The sequence below is a fragment of the Ailuropoda melanoleuca genome, chromosome 9 (genome assembly GCF_002007445.2).
Source record: "Ailuropoda melanoleuca isolate Jingjing chromosome 9, ASM200744v2, whole genome shotgun sequence".
Classification (NCBI taxonomy): domain Eukaryota; kingdom Metazoa; phylum Chordata; class Mammalia; order Carnivora; family Ursidae; genus Ailuropoda; species Ailuropoda melanoleuca.
Genome location: NC_048226.1, coordinates 27,237,803 through 27,255,800, shown reverse-complemented (window position 1 = coordinate 27,255,800; position 17,998 = coordinate 27,237,803). Strand labels below are relative to the sequence as shown.

The 17,998-nt window shown below is 36.9% G+C and overlaps 1 pseudogene; it reads right to left on the bottom strand.

The window, feature by feature from the left end:
* Positions 1–3,549: 3,549 nt before the first annotated feature.
* The window catches only part of LOC100472287, a 15,510-nt pseudogene continuing 1,061 nt past the window's right edge, over positions 3,550–17,998 (bottom strand).

Below are 17,998 nucleotides of genomic sequence, written 5' to 3'. Positions count from 1 at the left end.
CAAAATCAAAGAAACACATTGACAATAACACAATAATAGTAGGGGACTTTAACATCCCCCTCACCGCAATGGATAGATCATCTAAGCAAAAGATCAACAAGGAAATAGGGCTTTGAGTGACACACTGGACAGAGGACTTCACGGATATATTCAGAACATTCGATTAAAGAAGACTTTAAAAAAAATTCATGGAAACAAATGAAAATGAAAAGACAACTGTTCAAAATCTTTGGGATGCAGCAAAGGCAGTCCTAAGAGGAAAGTATATAACAATACAAGGCTTTCTCACAAAACAAGAAAGTCCTCAAATACACAACCTAACCTTATACCTAAAGGATCTGGAGAAAGAACAGCCAATAAAGCATAAACCCAGTAGAAGAAGATAAATAGTAAAGATTCAAGCAGAAAACTATGAAATAGAAACCAAAAAAAACAGAACAAATCAACAAAACTAAGAGCTGGTTCTTTGAAAGAAATAAGATTGATAAACCCTTGGCCAGAATTATCTAGAAGAAAAGTGAAAGGACCCAAATTACTAAGATCATTAATGAAACAGGAGAGATCACAACCAACACCAAAGAAATACAAACAATTATAAGAACATATTATGAGCAACTATATGCCAACAAATTAGACAATCTGGAAGAAATGGACGCATTCCTAGAGATGTATAAACTACCAAAACTGAACCAGGAAGAAATAGACAATCTGAACAGACCAATAACCAGCAAGGAAATTGAAGCAGCAATCAAAAATCTCTCAGCAAACAAGAGCCTAGGGCCGGATGGCTTCCCAGGGGATTCTACCAAACATTTAAAGAAGAAATAATACCTATCCTTTGGAAGCTGTTTCAAGAAATAGAAATGGAAGGAAAGCTTCCAAACTCTTTCTATGAGGCCAGCACTACATTGATCCCCAAACTAGACAAAGACCCCACCAAAAAGGAGAATTACAGACCAATATCCCTGATGAACATGGATGCCAAAAATCTCACCAAAACACTAGCCAATGGGATCCAACAGTACCTGAAAAGGATTATTCACCAGGACCAAGTGGAATTTATTCCTGGGCTGCAAGGGTGGTTCAACATCTGCAAATCAATCAACATGATACATCACGTTAGTAAAAGAACAAGAACCATATGATTCTCTTGATGCAGAAAAAGCATTTGCAAAATGCAGGATCCTTTCTTGATTAAAACTCTTCAAAATATAGGGATAGAGGGAACATACCTCAATATCATAAAAGCCATCTATGAAAAGCCCACAGCGAATATCATTCTCAATGGGGAAAGACTGAGAGCTTTTCCCTTAAGGTCAGGAACATGGCAGGGATGTTCACTATCATCCCTGCTATTCAACATAGTACTAAAAGTCCTAGCCACAACAATCAGACAGCAAAAAGAAATAAAAGGCATCCAAATCGGCAAAGAAGAAGTCAAACTCTTACTCTTTGCAGATGACTTGATATTCTGTATGGCAAACACAAAAGACTCCACCCCAAAATTGCTAGAACTCTAACAGGAATTCAGCAAAGTGGCAGGATATTAAATGAATGCATGAAAATCAGTTGCATTTCTGTATACAAACAATGAGACAGAAGAAAAAGAAATTAAGGAGTTGGTCCCATTTACAATTGCACCCCAAACCATAAGATACCTAGGAATAAATCTAACCAAAGAGGCAAAGGATCTGTACTCAGAAAACTATAGAATGCTCATTAAAGAAATGGAGGAAAACACAAAGAAATGGAAAAATATTCCATGCTCATGGATTGGAAGAAAGAATATTGTGAAAATGTCTATGCTATCTAGAGCAATCTACACATTCAGTACAATCTCTATCAAAATACCATCAACTTTTTTCACAGAACTGGAACAAATAATCCAAAAATTTTTATGGAACCAGAAAAGACCCCAACTAGCAAAGAATGTTGAAAATGAAAACCAAAGCCGGGAGCATCGTAATTCCGGACTTCAAGCTGTAATTACAAAGCTGTAATCATCAAGACAGTATGGTACTGGCACAAAAGCAGGCACATAGATCAATGGAACAGAATAGAGAATCCAGAAATAGACCCTCAATCTATGGTCAACTAATCTTTGACAAAGCAGGAAAGAACATCCACTAGGAGAAAACCAGTCTTTCAACAAATGGTGTTGGGAAAATTGGACAGCCACATGCAGAAGAATGAACCTGTACCGTTTCCTTACACCATAAACAAAAATAGATTCAAAATGAATGAAAGACCTAAATATGAGACAAGAATCCATCAAAATCCTTTAGGAGAACACAGGCACAACCTTTCCGACCTCAGCAACAAACTTCTTGCTAGAGATGTCTCCAAAGACAAGGGAAACAAAGGCAAAAATCAACTATTGGGACTTCATCAAGATAAAAAGCTTTTGCACAGCAAAGGAAATAGTTGACAAAACCGAAAGACAATGAACAGAACAGGAGATGTTATTTGCAAATGACTTATCACATAAAGAGCTAGTATCCAAAATCTATAAAGAACTTATCAAACTCAATGCCCAAGCAACAAATCATCCAATCAAGAAATGGGCAGAAGACATTATCAGACATTTCTGCAAAGAAGAAATCCAAATGACCAATAGACACATGAAAAGGTGCTCAACATCACTCAGCATCAGAGAAATACAAATAAAAATTACAACGAGATACCACCTCACACCAGTCAGAATGGCTAAAATTAAAGTTCAGGAAATGACAGATGTTGGTGAGGATGTGGAGAGAGGGGAACCTTCCTACACTGTTGCTGGGAATGTTCCAGCCACTCTGGAAGACAGTATGGAAGTTCCTCAGAAAGTTGAAAATAGAGCTACCTTACAACTCAGCAATTGCACTACTGGGTATTTACCCCAAAGATATAAATGTAGTGATCCAAAGGGGCACCTGCACCCTGATGTTCATAGCACTGTCCACAATGGCCAAACTATGGAAAGAGCCCAGATGTCCATTGACAGATGAATGGATAAAGAAGAGTTGGTATATATACAGAGTGGAATATTATGCAGCCATCAAAAAAGAAATCTTGCCATTTGCAATGACATGAATGGAACTAGAGGGTATTACGCTGAGTGAAATAAGTCAGAGAAAGACAATTATCTCACTGATATCTGGAATTGGAGAAACAATACAGAGGATAATAGGGGAAGAGAGGAAAAAATAAAACAAGATGAAACCAGAGAGGGAGACAAACCATAAGAAATTCTTAATCATAGGACACAAACTGAGGGTTGCTGGAGGGGTGGGGTGGGTGGAGGGATTGGGCAACTGGGTGAGGACCTTAAGGAGGGCATGCAATGTAATGAGCACTGGGTATTACATACAACTGATGAATCACAGCCCTGTACCTCTGAAAAAAATAATACATTATATGTTAATTGAATTTAAATAAAAATGTTTTTAAAAATACCTACAGAAAGCAATTTTTTCCATCAGAATCTATTACTTTACAAAATAATATTTTGAAAACACATTCCTTCAGTCATTATAGAGTTCCTAAAATATAAAAGAAATTAAATCTTTAAGGAATTCTAGTAGACCAGACACTTGTCATGACTTTTATGTTGGTGGTTATGCTTTGATACATCCCGTGCCATCCACCTCCACTCATGCCTCCTTGCCCATAGTAACCTCCACTGCCTCCACCACCATGGCCATAACCACCCAAGCCATCTTGAGTACCATATCCTCCACTGTAATTGTTACCTATTCCCATTCTTCCAACGGATCCATAACCTCCCTGATTATCCATTCTTTTTCTGCCATAACCTCCCATTCCAGAACCTTCCATTCCAGAACTGCCTCCAGGAGAATTCAAGAAAAGTTCAATGTATCAATGTTGCATATTATCTTTAGACACGGCGGCTACAGCATCTTCATGTGTCACAAATTCTATGTCTTCTGTTGCTCTGCCATCAGCTGCCATATCGGTAGGAACTTGGATTGGATTTAGTGCTGAGAAGAAATTTGCAATGTCATTTTCTGCTTCATGAAAAGATGATCCGCTCATATATATAAAATGACCACTATCACTAGCTCTGCCATAGCCATGTCCTCCCATACCTCTTCCTGTCTCTCATTCTGTCATCAAAGCCATCATTTCTATAGCCATAATTATTATAGCCACCATAGTCATAAAATCTCCATAACCGTGATCATATCCATCCCCTCCTGGTGGCATTCTGTTGTACATACTTCCCTGCCTAGCTCTACAGTAGCCCCTTTTCCTCCTATTGGTCTGTCTTATGGTCCTGGTGGCTAGCCCGTGGATCATAAAATCTTTTGATTTCATTCCTGCTACTTCTAAAGATCTCATATACCTGTGCCCTGTTCTTTTCTTGTGTTTCCCCAGTGCATTTTCTGCTGTCTTCTTTGAAGCAAATTGCAGGAAGGCCTCCTTGAGCTTCTCTCCTGGTAATCCATCCTCAGTGTTATTCCATTTGGCATGATTTTTAACCCTTGAAAGGGCTGAGCTATTTCCTCTTTGCTGCAACCAAATGGCAGTCCAAGTTGTATTGTCCCATCACTAGCTGATTTGGACTATTATGTATCATAACCCAATCCACCTCAGTCATGTTTGATTTAAATGCCTGTCAGGCAACAGTAGCACTGACACCAGTGCTTGCAGGGTCTGGTAGTGAAGAGGAATAAGTGGCTTTTTTCAGGAATGGGTGGCCACATTTCTCTCAACCATTTCCATTGGTGGCCCACATCTATCCTTTATGTAATTTCTTAAAATAGTAAAAATAAGTATGTTCATTAATATGATCCAAAGCTACAATGTTAAGCAAAAGTAGCCTAAAGATTAAGGGCCTAATGGATATTAATTAATTCAATTTAATATTAGTCTAAGGCTTTAAGTTACCTTGGATATGATCTATAAAATGTAAATTCTATAAAACATAATTATGATTGAAATAAGATATTTGTGAGATCAATTATTCAATTGAACACAGTTTTATGTTTTTCCTTGATTTTAATAATATGCAGGAGTACTATTAACTTTATTTAATCAGTAAACCTGTGTAAGTTTAGGGAAAACAAACCCTAGTAAAATAAAATGTATGCTTGTGTTATATTTAACACTGATAAAGAAAAGATACAGCTGTTTTTATTAAGACAAAATCCTGTTAGTTTTATTTACCACAAATTTACTAATATGAACTTGGATTCTTCAAATATTTTTTAGCGTCACTGCAAGTAATTTTATATAAGCTTAGCACATTAAAATCATCAGAGGTTCACTTTCCTATTCTGAGAATTTTAGGAATGTTGAATTTATATAGGACAGATTTATCTCTTTAAATTAATATCAACAGAACTTTAAGAGACTGAAGACAAGAAGACATTTCATACTGAATGAGAGGTAAAGACCTTTCTATGTGATAGAAATGGAAGAAATTATATCTTCAGATCTATGACTTTGGCAAAGGTCAAGAGTAAACAAATATAAAAATTTACTCATAAATATCACAGAAGTATTCTCCTTCCCAGTGCATATGAAATTTTGAATTGATTTGAACTTAAAATTAGGATTTTAATAAAAGTCCAACAAACCAGATACCCTGTCATCTTTCACCTAATAGTGAATAGATCTCTGTCATCCATTTACAGAGATCATCATGTTATCAAACTCTAAAACCAAATTACTTATCAGTGTTCTTACTAATGGGAAATTAGTAGTAAAGGAAGCACCACCACCACAAAAGTATAAAATTAGTAAATAGGGGAAAAGCTAGAGAAACAGCGAGCCCGTAAATTTTAAGTTCTAGTCTTGCCTGGAATTCACCCCTGGGAGACAGGAAAAGACATGCCTGGGCTTTAGCTGAGTAGGAGGTCACTTCACTGGCAACTTCGTTTATCTAGCTCTGTTAGATGACTCCATCTCAGTGGAGGACCTTCAAAACTAGTAAAAAATAAAATTTTATGGAAGGAAATATGATTCCCATACAAATATAAAATCAATACATATCAAATATATACTTAAGTCATTAATTAATGAGGGAACAGTAAGATATTACTACTGACTCGAAGGAGAATTCAAATAACACACGCATACAGATGATCAGACATGTTGAAGTGAATTTACAAATAGATACAGGTTAATATCCATAGGGCAATGTGTTGTATTATGTGGACAAATTTCATTTGCATTAGAATAAGTTCTAAACAATATACAAAGTTGTGAACTACCTCAAATACAGTGAAAAGCACAGGCCCCTATCGAATCAAATAACCCAAGAAGGTACATTAGATTGAGAACCTAATAGTCTTTTTTCTTGTCTATTTCAGTTTTTCCATAGAAAACAATCCAGGCAGCAGCCCTTTCCAGCTCTTGTCCTCTTGGCTAGTTTAGACCCAAGGTTAGCCAGCCCCTGATCTTTCAACTGCCTATCTAGAGCCTTCTAGGTTCTTGGAGCAAGGTTAGGGGAAAAGTGTTTGTACCTATCTTTGCTTCGCTAGCTGGATGAGGCCTTTCCTTGCTGCTTCACTTTCCTCCATCCATCTTGTAATCACTTTGGAGCCAAAATGCACAATGTGGTGGTGGAGTTCTGTGATAGAAGGTTTAACTTGGCAAAAGGATACTTGTTGGAATAGTTACCCAGAGTGACTTAGGAAGCTCTGATTCCCTGAGCCTGATCACCAGGATTTTCCCAGAGGGGCATTCCAAGAAGTATCTGCCTACACAGCCACAGCTCAGACCCGGGAAGATCTCCACTACCTTGGTTGAGGCCAAGTTCTATCCCCTATCCACAGAGTAGCATTCCCACTGTCGGATAGGTGGAATCATCATTTGTCAGGTGATAAAAGACTGAATTCTATTTGAGAGGCTGTTTAAGGAGTACAAACGGGTAATGTGTGAAAGGATAATTATTCAAAAGTAAAATGATGGAGGTTTGACAGTTACTTACAATTGGAAAATGTAAGAAAACAAACATTGTGCTTCTTCATTTGGCATGTTGCCTCATTTAATTATACATATTATTTGTGTCTGTCAGCAGTTTTGCTGGGCCTCACTATATGTTTTCCTAAACTCAGTCACCAAAAGGAATTGTCTGGATTTTATGTGTCATTTTGTTAACCACAGAAAATTTTAAAGTTTTTTTAAGGTCATTTAGTTATAAGATAGAATGAGTCTTGGCACTCTTTATAGATAAGACTTCTGTCTTTTCATCTCTAAATTTACTGGAGGGTTGTAGTTCAAAGAAAAATGTTCAAAAGCTACTGTGATATTAATCACAATAAAGTCCTCTTTACTTTGACTTTTGGCACTATACCATATACTTTGTTAAATATCAGAATTTAGACTGATCTTTAGAACACTGTTACAAAGAGGAAATAACATCCTTGAAGCTTATAATAGAACATTTGCAAATGCAAAAAACAACTGCTCTATTTAGCTATGCATTTTGTTAGCACTTTTCATAGTAATAACCTTACTTTTGATAAAGACTGTTCATTAGTATTCTTCCCAGAAACAATTAATACATGTTTCTTGACTTTACCATGCTTAGAACAAAACTTATAAGAGGATAAATCTTGAAACTTCACATTTGTTTCAGAGCAGACTCTATGCTTATCAAATATGGTGGGATATGGTTATGAAACAGTAGAAACATTCCTGCTCTCTTATGTCTACTTGTCTTCTGAGTTTGTCTTACTGATTTGTGTCATTTGTTGAAGAGTAGAAACTACTCTTCAGAATTAACTTGGGTTAGCTGTTGCTGTTCTCAGAAGCAGAGTGCCAATGAAAGATAATATATATCCTTCTTTAAAGCTCCTTCATTTTCTTATTTGTTGCATTAATGAAGTTATATCAGATTATGCATTTGCTCCTGAATTTTCATTACCCTTTTAGTGTCTTTATCATCCACCATTTCCATTGGAAGGCAGCTGAAAAATATCCCAATTTCTCATCAGTAATATTTTATTTTTAACATAAGAATACCGTGCAAAGTGACAACTGTGACTTTTGCCCAGCTCTAATACTTAACTTTTTTTGTCAGGAAGTGAATTGATGCTGGCTTCTTTTTGTCTTATTCCAAGTCGGGGTATGAGATTTTCCCTGCGTTAGAAGGTTGTTGAGCCATGAAGCCTGGGAAGGTAAGATGCCAGCATGAATACTGTCCATTTAGAACTGTGGTTTAGTTGAGTGTCCGGTGATTTAAGAGCTTAAGTCTTTCCATCTTTTCCTGGTTTATAATCTCATTATTTGTTCACATGCTTCCTTCATTCATTGTGCTTTAACTTGTTTCAGTCGATATAATGTTTCAATTTTCAATGATTTACTTAAGCTAAAAAATTATAGCTTTTCACAATAAAACTATAATAATACTCTACAAAATAAAAAGTGTGAATTATTCTTTGTGCAATGTTTTATCCATTTATATTCAGAAATAATCTGTAGTCCATTTCAGTATATGAATTATCTGGTTAAAGTCAATCTTGAAAGAATTTAGTAGATTTTGCTTTTAACTAAACTTAGATTATACTTCCACATTTGAAGTATAGTAATTATTGGTTTTTTATGATGCTAATAATCATATAAATATGACATTAAACACAAAATTTTTGCAGGATTGAATATTAGCTAAGTATTTGTAGGTAGTGTTAAGAATCTAGTAAATGCTTAGTGAAGTCACATTCATGGGACTAGCTAATAAAAGAGGGAAGGGTCATTAATTAGTCTTCCTTAACAGTTCTTTCTTTTAAAAATCTCATAGGAGCTTTCTAGGATGTTGGCATGTTTGTGTATTGTTATATGTCAGTTCATGTTTCTTGAACATTCTGTTTTATTTTTGTTTGGTTTTTTACCATTTTCATGGGTTTCAGATTGAACTTTGATTACTACAGAGTATTGGTCAAGCGTAAGTCAATTTTGGCATATGCCAATATTGTACTTCTGCTTTCCAGAATAGATTATTCCAAGTAAAGCGATGTTTACATTGAGCTTCCATTTGGTTATTGAACTTTTCTATAATATAAACTTGTTTCTGAGAAATACATAATGATAATAATAATAATAATAATAATAGTAGTAGTAAACATTTGTTGGTCATCATGCTCTTAGCCTTTTCTGGCTATAATTTTTCTTAGGCATTGTATTCTCTGTAGTCCAATATGGGATGAAAACATTGCCTTTATAAAGTCACTAATTTCAGTTTCACTTGTATAGTGTGTTTCACCATTCAGAGTACTTGTAGACGTTGTTTGATTCTGATAATAACCCTATGAAATAGCTAGACCAGGCATTGTTATTTTGATTTTACAGAGTCTTAGAGAGTTTAAGTGACTTGCCCAAGGTCACACAGCCAACAAGCACAAGTGTGGGGTCAAGAAATCAGTTTTTTCTAGTTCACAATTGAATACTCTTCCTTCTTTCCTTCCTTCCTTCCTTCCTCCCTCCCTCCCTCCTTCCCTCTCTTTCTCTTTTTCTTTCTTTCTTTCTTTTTCTTTCTTTCTTTCTTTCTCTTTCTTTCTCTTTCTTTCTTTCTTTCTCTCTCTCTCCTTCTTTCTTTCTTTCTTTTCTTTCTTTCTTTCTTTCTTTTATTTGTTTGACAGAGAGACAGAGAGAGCACAAGCAGGGGGAGCAGCAGGCAGAGGGAGAGGAAGAAGCAGGGTTCCTGCTGAGCAAGGAGCCTGACACGGGGCTCAATCCCAGGACCTTGGGATCCTGACCTGAGCTGAAGACAGTTGCTTAACTGACTGAGCCACCTATGTGCCCCTAAATACTCTTTCTTGAAGCTGAATGCACTATATTTGTTTACATGATTAGAAACTTGGTTCTTTTATCATGGTAAAGGTCTCAAATGTGTAACAACTTACCTTAAATGCTGTGGAATCTAATTAATTTATTTCATGTCCAATGTACTAAACATAGCCTCTGTGGTTAGGGACGGATTATTGGTGGTACTCAGCCAGTAAAACAATACGTATGGCTTGGATTCTGAGTTTGGGACTTTCTCACCTAGGTGAGCATTTGTATCTATTCCAGCATTTGTCTGTCAATTCCAGGAGAATGTACATGATCCTTAGTGCTTGGTGTTCACCTCATCAGGTGTCACAACTCTTTGCTACTTGGTGGTCTGTGCAGAAGTGAGGTCCAGAAATAATTTAGCAAAACAGTTGCATAAAGATTGAGGGCTATTTAGTTATGTGTAAAATGCTGGTGCAACACCTTACCTTTCAATTTGCTTCAGCTAGTAATACCAGTTGCCTGTCTGGTCTTCTTAATTCTCCCTATTTATCCATGAAATCATTGATTAACTGTGTTTGCCTGAAATTTGTTATTTATGTTGTAACTGAGGTTGTAACATTTTCATAAGTGAACTCAAGCTTTAAAAGTGGAATCCAGAGGTGCCTGGCTGGCTCAGGTGGAAGAGCATGTGACTCTTGATCTTTGGGCTGTGAGTTTGAGCCTCGTGTTGGGTGTAGAGATTACTTAAAAAAATTTTTTTAAATCTTTAAAAAAGTGGAATCATTGGTGGGCTGTTTACTTTTTTGCATGATAAATACCTAAAAATTTTAAATTAATTTTTAATTCAACCGTTCCTACTTCTTCAACATAATATTTAAATTTCTTTTTGCTTTTCTCTAAATTCTGATTTAACTAGTTAAAAAATAAGAAGATTTGTATTTCCTTGACATTGCTTTATTTAAAGATAGCATCATGTTTTTATTTTACCACAAGAGTATGTATTTGCTTTGCCCTGCTGTAAGATAACAGAATGACATTCTAGTGTTGGTTTCTTTTATATTCCTTTTTTTGTTTGCTTACAAGCTGATCTGGCTAAGTTTGTATTTATACCATTCCCTTGACTCCTTCCAACTCAAAGTATTTATTGTCCAGGTAAAAAAAATTTATAGTTAGTTCCATCTGCTAGTTTGCATCTTCTTCCTTGAAGTTCAATTTTACCTAAACTTGAACAGCTTTAAGAAATTTAAGTAAATCCCTGGTTTCTGATGCAAAGTTCAGTGATTCATTAGTTGCATATAACACCCGGTGCATAATGCATTATGTGCCCTCCTTACTACCCATCACCAGTCTATCCCACCAGGGATGTACTGTATGGTGACTAACATAATGTAATAAAAAAGCATTAAAAAAAGAAATTTAAGTAATGAGTTGTAGGTTTTTTTAAAAGAAATCCTCCTTATGAAGAAGAATTATGCTGTTTCATTTCTGGATTTATTTCTTTAGGGTTCTAGTTATCTTTTCTAGAGTAGAGACAACCCCATGTTAACATTATTTTAAAACTTGAGCTATTTTAAAATTATGACAGCAAATTTCTTTCAATGGCTAAATCTTTTCCTTAAAAACCTTCAGAAGCCAGCAATAATTATTATTTATTGAATTCTAATTTTAAAAAATAAAGAAGCTAGAGGAGTTTTTCTCTCTTTATTTTGGTTGTTTTAGAGATACTTCAGCAAACTAAATTTAGAACTTGTTTTATGTTTTTGTTTTTTTACTGTGTGGAATGCCCCTTTCCTTTGGTTATTTTGTGATGACATATGTATTAGTTTTTATGGCAGTTTCTTTTTTTTTATTTCAATGTTTTTTTATTATATTATGTTAGTCACCATACAGTACATCCCTGGTTTCTGATGTAAAGTTCCATGATTCATTAGTTGTGTATAACACCCAGTGCACCATGCAATACGTGCCCTCCTTACTACCCATCACCAGTCTGCCCCATTCCCCCAAACCCTCCCCTCTGAAGCCCTCAGTTTGTTTCTCAGAGCCCATAGTCTCTCATGCTTCATTCCCCCTTCTGATTATGCCCCCTTTCTTTCTCCCTTTCTTCTCCTACCGAGCTTTTCCTAGTTCTTATGTTTCATAGATGGGAGAAATCATATGATAATTGTCTTTCTCTGCTTGACTTATTTCACTGAGCATTATCTCCTCCGTGCCGTCCATTTTGCAGCAAATGTAGAGAACTCATTCTTTATGATAGCTGAGTAATATTCCATTGTACATATGGACCACAATTTCTTAATCCAGTCATCTGTTGAAGGGCATCTCGGTTCCTTCCATGATTTGGCTATTGTGGACAATGCTGCTATGAACAGGCTGTGTCAACTTGCATTCCCACCAACAATGTAGGAGGGATCCCCTTTCTCCACATCCTCTGCAATGGCTGGGTCATAGGGTAGCTCAATTTTTAACTTTTTAAGGGAACTCCACACTGTTTTCCAGAGTGGCTGTGTCAACTTGCATTCCCACCAACAATGTAGGAGGGATCCCCTTTCTCCACATCCTCTCCAGCAATTATTGTTTCTTTCTTTATTTTTTATGATTTTTTATTATATTATGGTAGTCACCATACAGTACATCCCCGGTTTCCGATTGAAAGTTCGATTATTCATTAGTTGCGTATAATACCCAGTGCACCATGCAATACGTACCCTCCTTACCACCTATCACTGGTCTATCCCATTCCCCCACCCCCCTCCTCTGTGAAGCTCTCAGTTTGTTTCTCAGAGTCCATAGTCTCTCATGCTTCATTCCCCCTTCTGATTACCCCCCTTTCTTTATCGCTTTCTTCCCCTACCGATCATCCTAGTTCTTATGTTCCATAGATGAGAGAAATCATATGATAATTGTCTTTCTCTGCTTGACTTATTTCACTTAGCATTACCTCCTCCAGTGCCGTCCATGTTGCAGCAAATGTTGAGAACTCTTTCTTTCTGAAAGCTGAGTAATATTCCATTGTATATATGGACCACAAACTCTTTTTTTTTTCACAGCAAACCCCTACTTTATTTCTTTCACTTCTCTGATTATAAATATTTTCAGACTTGATAAGATGTTGGTATTAGCACTAAAGCATCCATCATTTATTATTCTTTAAGTGGCTATGTTTATACTTACATATGGACCACAACTTCTTAATCCAGTCATCTGTTGAAGGGCATCTCGGCTCCTTCCATGATTTAGCTATTGTGGACATTGCTGCTATGAACATTGGGGTGCATATGGGCCTTCTCTTCACTATGTCTGTATCTTTGGGTAAACACCCAGTACTGCAATGGCTAGATCATAGGGTAGCTCAATTTTTAACTTTTTAACGGACCTCCACACTGTTTCCCAGAGTGGCTGTACCAACTTGCATTCCCACCAATAATGTAGGAGGGATCCCCTTTCTCCACATCCTCTCCAGCAATTGTTTCTTTTTTTTAATGATTTTTTATTATATTATGTTAGTCACCATACAGTACATCCCTGGTTTCCGATGGAAAGTTCGATGATTCATTAGTTGCGTATAACACCCAGTGCACCATACAACACGTGCCCTCCTTACTACCCATCACCAGTCTAGCCCATTCCCCCACCCCCTCCCCTGTGAAGCCCTCAGTTTGCTTCTCAGAGTCCATAGTCTCTCATGCTTCATTCCCCCTTCTGATTACCCCACTTTCTTTATCGCTTTCTTCCCCTACCGATCATCCTAGTTCTTATGTTCCATAGATGAGAGAAATCATATAAGTGTCTTTCTCTGCTTGACGTATTTCACTTAGCATTACCTCCTCCAGTGGCGTCCATGTTGCAGCAAATGTTGAGAACTCATTCTTTATGATAGCTGAGTAATATTCCATTGTATATATGGACTACAACTTCTTAATCCAGTCATCTGTTGAAGGGCATCTCAGCTCCGTCCATGATTTAGCTATTGTGGACATTGCTGCTATGAACATTAGGGTGCATATGGCCCTTCTTTCACTATGTCTGTATTTTTGGGGTAAACACCCAGTAGTGCAATGGCTGGGTAATAGGGTAGCTCAATTTTTAACTTTTTAAGGGACTTCCAAACTGTTTTCCAGAGTGGCTGTACCAACTTGCATTCCCACCAACAATGTAGGAGGGATCCCCTTTCTCCACATCCTCTCCAACAATTGTTGTTTCTTGTCATGTCAATTTTTGTCATTCTCACTGGTGTAAGGTGGTATCTCAGTGTGGTTTTGATTTGAATTTCCCTGATGGCTAATGATTTTGAGCATTTTTTCATGTTTCTGTTAGCCATTTGTATGTCTTCATTGGAAAAGTGTCTATTCATATCTTCTGCCCATTTTATGATTTGTTTATTTGTTTCTTGTGTATTGAGTTTGAGATGGTCTTTGTAGATCTGGGTACCAGTATTTTACCTGTACTGTCGTATGCAAATATATTCTCCCATTCCGTGGGCTGTCTCTTAGTTTTTTTGACTGTTTCCTTGGCTGTGCAGGCTTTTTATCTTGATGATGTCCCACAAGCTCATTTTATCTTTTGTTTCTCTTGGCTTTGGAGATGTGTCATGAAAAAGGNTGGCCGATGTCGTAGAGGTTGCTGCCTGTGCTCTCCTCTAGGATTTTGATGGATTCCTGTCTCACATCGAGGTCTTTCATTCATTTGGAGTTTATCTTTANTTTTGTGTATGGTGTGAGAGAGTGGTCAAGTTTCATTCTTTTGCATGTAGCTGTCCAATTTTCCCAGCACCATTTATTGAAGAGACTGTCTTTTTTCCACCAGATGTTTTTTCCTGCTTTATCAAAGATTAGTTGCCCAAGGAGCCAAGGGTCCATTTCTGGGTTCCCTATTCTGTTCCATTGGTCTATGTGTCTGTATTTGTGCCAGTACCGTGCTGTCTTTGTGATTACAGCTTTGTAGTCCAGCTCGAAATCCGGCATTGTGATGCCCCCAGCATTGTTTTTCCTTTTCAACAGTTTCTTGGAGATTTGGGGCCTTTTCTGGTTCCATACACATTTAAGGACTCTTTCTTCCAGTTCTTTGAAAAATGTCCTCAGTATTTTGATCTGGATAGCATTGAAAGTGTGGATTGCTCTGGGTAGTATGGACATTTTAACTATGTTAATTCTTCCAATCCATGAGCATGGAATATTTTTCCATCTTTTTATGTCTTCCTCAATATCTTTCAAAAGTGATTTATAGTTTCTAGAATATAGCTCCTTTATGTCTCTGGTTAAGTTAATTCCAAGGTAATGTATGGTTTTGGTGCTATTGTAAGTGAGATGGATTCCCTAATTTCTCTTTCTTCATTCCATTGTTCATGTATTGAAATGCAACTGATTTCTGAGCATTGATTTTGTATCGCGCCACATTACTGAATTGCTCTATAACTTCTAGCAGTTTGGGCTTGGTTTTTTTTGGTTTTCCATACAGAGTATCATGTCATCTGCAAAGAGAGACAGTTTGACCTCTTCTTTGCTGATTTGGATAACTTTTATCCTTTTTGTTGTCTGACAGCTGTTGCAAAGGACTTCTAGTACTATGTTGAATAATAGTGGCGAGAGTGGGCATCCTTGTCGTGTTCCTGATCTTAAGGGAAAGGCTTCCAGCTTTTCCCCATTGAGAATAATGCTTGCAGTAGGCTTTTCATAGATGGCTTTTATGAGATTGAGAAATGTACCCTCTATTCCTACACTCTGAAGGGTTTTAATCAGGAAAGGATGCTGTATTTTGTCAAATGCTTTTTCTGCATCAATTGAGAGGATCATATGGTTCTTGAGTCTTTTCTTGTTGATATGATGTATCACATTGATTGATTTGCGAGTGTTGAACCACGCTTGCATCCCAGGGATGAATCCCACTTGTTCATGATGGATAATCCTTTTAATGTACTGTTGGATTCTGTTAGCTAGGATCTTTTTGAAGATTTTGGCATCCATATTCATTAGGGAAATCGGTCTGTAATTCTCCTTTTGATGGGGTTCNGAGAGGATCATATGGTTCTTGAGTCTTTTCTTGTTGATATGATGTATCACATTGATTGATTTGCGAGTGTTGAACCATGCTTGCATCCCAGGTATGAATCCCACTTGGTCATGATGGATAATCCTTTTAATGTACTGTTGGATTCTATTAGCAAGGATCTTGTTGAGGATTTTGGCATCCATATTCATTAGAGAAATCGGTCTGTAATTCTCCTTTTTGAGGGGGTCTTTGCCTGGTTTGGGGATCAAGGTAATATTAGCCTCATAGAATGAGTTTGGTAGCTTTCCTTCTGTTTCTATTTTTTGAAATAGCTTTAGGAGAATAGGTATTATTTCTTCTTTGAATGTTTGGTAGAATTCCCCAGGAAAACTGTATGGGCCTGCNTATTCCTACACTCTGAAGGGTTTTAATCAGGAAAGGATGCTGTATTTTGTCAAATGCTTTTTCTGCATCAATTGAGAGGATCATATGGTTCTTGAGTCTTTTCTTGTTGATATGATGTATCACATTGATTGATTTGCGAGTGTTGAACCATGCTTGCATCCCAGGTATGAATCCCACTTGGTCATGATGGATAATCCTTTTAATGTACTGTTGGATTCTATTAGCAAGGATCTTGTTGAGGATTTTGGCATCCATATTCATTAGAGAAATCGGGTCTGTAATTCTCCTTTTTGAGGGGGTCTTTGCCTGGTTTGGGGATCAAGGTAATATTAGCCTCATAGAATGAGTTTGGTAGCTTTCCTTCTGTTTCTATTTTTTGAAATAGCTTTAGGAGAATAGGTATTATTTCTTCTTTGAATGTTTGGTAGAATTCCCCAGGAAAACTGTATGGGCCTGCAGTTTCGTTTTTTGGAAGGTTGTTTATCACTGACTCAATCTCTTCATAATTAATTGGCCTGTTTAAAAAATCAATTTCTTCCTGTTTCAGTTTGGTAGTTTATAGGTTTCCAGGAAGGCCTCCTTCTCTTCCAGATTGCTTCATTTAGTGGCATATAGCTGTTGATAAAAGTTTCTAATAATCCTTCCAATTTCATTGGTGTTGGTCGTGACCTCTCCATTTTTAGTCATAATTTTATTAATTTCGGTCCTTTCTCTATTCTTTTGAATAAGTCTTGCCAGCGGTTTGTCAATTTTATTGATTCTCTCAAAGAACAAGCTTCTAGTTCTCTTGATCTGCTCTACTGAGCTCCTGGTTTCTAATTCATTGATTTCTGCTCTAATCTTGGTGAACTGCTTCCTCGTGAGTGGATTTGGCCTGTCCCTCTGTTGCTGTTCCAGCTTCTTGAGGTGAGAATATAAAAACTGCATTTTAGATTTTTCTATTCTTTTGAGTGGGGCTTGGATGGCTATGTATTTCCCCCTTAGGACTGCCTTTGCAGTGTCCCATAGGTTTTGGACCATTGTGTTTTCATTCTCGTTGGTCTCCATGAATTGTTTAAATTGATTTTTGATTTCCGGGTTTATCGAATCATTCTTGAGCAGGATGGTTCTTAGTCTCCAAGTGTTTGAGTTTCTTCAAAATTTTTCCTTGTAGTTGAGTTCCAATTTCAGAGCGTTGTGGTCTGATAATATGCAGGGGATAATTTCAGTGTTTTCGTATATGTTGAGACCTGTTTTGTGTCCCAGAACATGGTCTATTCTTGAGAATGTTCCATGGGCATTAGAATAGAATGAGTATTCCTTGGTTCTGGGGTGTAGTGTTCTATATATATCTATGAGGTCCAACTCATTGAGTATGGCATTGAAAGCTCTTGTTTCTTTGTCGATTTTTTGCAACGGTGTTCTGTCTATTTCTGATAGTGGAGTGTGGAGGTCCCCTACTATTAATGTATTTTTATCTATATGTCTCTTTATTCTGATTAAGAGTTGGCTTGTGTATCTTGCTGCTCCCCTGTTGGGAGCATAGATATTTATAATTCTCATATCCACTTGTTGGATGCATCCTTTAAGAATAATATAGTGCCCTTCTGTGTCTCTAGCTATAGTCTTTAGTTTAAAATCCAATCTATCTGATATGAGAATTACTACCCCAGCTTTCTTTTGAGGTCCATTGGTATGAAAGATGGTATTCCATCCCTTTACTTTCAGTCTGAATGTATCTCTAGGTTCAAAATGAGTCTCTTGTAGACAGCAAATGGATGGGTTGTGTCTTTTTATCCAATCTGCAACCCTGTGGCATTTTATGGGAGTGTTTAGGCCATTTACATTGAGACTGATTATTGAGAGATATGATTTTAATGATGCCACGTTGCCTGTAAAG